Source organism: Ceratotherium simum, chromosome 7 (assembly GCF_057802395.1).
Source record: "Ceratotherium simum simum isolate JZ-2026a chromosome 7, ASM5780239v1, whole genome shotgun sequence".
Classification (NCBI taxonomy): domain Eukaryota; kingdom Metazoa; phylum Chordata; class Mammalia; order Perissodactyla; family Rhinocerotidae; genus Ceratotherium; species Ceratotherium simum.
Window position 1 is genome coordinate 39,594,864 of NC_141906.1, and position 1,411 is coordinate 39,596,274.

Here is a 1,411-nt window from a genome sequence, read left to right on the forward strand (position 1 = left end):
TGATTATGATGTGTCTTGGTGTGGGCCTCTTTGGGTTTATCTTGTTTGGGGCTCTCTGTGTCTCCTGTACCTGGATGTCTGTTTCCTTCCTTAGGTTAGGGAAGTTTTCATCTATTATTTCTTGAAATAGATTCTCTGCCCCCTTGTCTCGCTCTTCTCCTTCCGGGACACCTATAACACGGATGTTAGTGCGCTTGATGTTGTCCCAGAGGTCCCTTAGACTGTCCTCACTCTTTTTAATTCTTTTCTCTTTTACCTGTTCACCTTGGGTAATTTCTTCTAGTCTTTCTTCCAGCTCACTGATCCGTTCTTCTGTATCCTCTACTCTGCTTTTGAGTCCCTCTAATGAGTTTTTCATTTCCAGTATTGTATTCTTCATTTCTGATTGGTTCTTTTTTATATCTTCCATTTCTTTGTTGACATTCTCACTGAGTTCATCTATTCTTCTCCCCAGATCAGTGAGCATCCTTAACACTCTTAGTTTGAACTCTCTGTCGGGTAGGTTGCTCATTTCTGTTTCACTTAGTTCCTTTTCTGGGGTTTTGTCCTGTTCCCTTACTTGGAATGTATTCTTTTGCCTCCTCATTTTGCCTCTTTCCCTGTGCTTGTGTCTACGTATTAGGTAGGTCAGCTCCGTCTCCTGCTCTTGGATAGGTGACCTTATGTAAGTGATGGCTTAGGAGGCTTCCAGTGTGCTTCCCTCAGTTCTCAATGTTCCAGGGGTGGCCCCTATGTGGGCTACGTGTGTCCTTCTATTGTGGCCTGTTAGCTCTCCCTATAGGCACCCAGGGAGGCTGAGTTATGCTCCTGGCCAGCTGTTGTAATGCTCAGCTGCTTGTAGTTGTTGTGGGCCCTTCAGTCTCTTTATCAGGTGTGGGGAGCCCCAGCACAGTTGGCTGTAAGTTCTAATACCACATTTGTGTTGCAGTATTTCTTTTAAGTGAATAGGCCCCCAGTGTGGCAGGTTGTTAGGCTCAGGGCCTTAGAATTGCTGTAAACCTCTAGCCTATTAGGTCTCTTGTCAGCTCTCTGAGGATTGCAGCTGGGTGGGGCTGGCCTCAGGCACAGGAGCACCCAATTGTTTCAGGCTTTGGAAGGTGGGGCAAACCTCCTATGTGGGTCTTTGAGAAGCACAAGTCTTCTGCAGCTGACAAGCCCTGCTGCCCAGAGGTCCACACACACAGTCAACACAGTCCTGCCCCGTGTGGCGCCCGACCTCCCCAAGCGGACCCAGTCTCTCCACGGCGGGAGCCCCACACACTCCGCCACCACCCCACACTCTCCACCCGCTCCTTGTGCACACCCTGCCCCGCTCAAGTCAGCTCAGTTGCCAGGCTGCAGAAAATCCAGTCACCAATCTATGCAGGCCCACACGTTGCCTGAGGGCTTGTTGTTAGGTGGGGCCAGTCTC

At 49.5% G+C, this 1,411-nt stretch overlaps 1 protein-coding gene across 3 annotated transcripts in view; it reads right to left on the reverse strand.

Moving 5' to 3' along the window:
* DLG2 (discs large MAGUK scaffold protein 2) overlaps positions 1 to 1,411 on the reverse strand; it is a 1,864,788-nt gene that overhangs the window by 766,052 nt on the left and 1,097,325 nt on the right. The gene's annotated exons all lie outside the window — the stretch shown is intronic.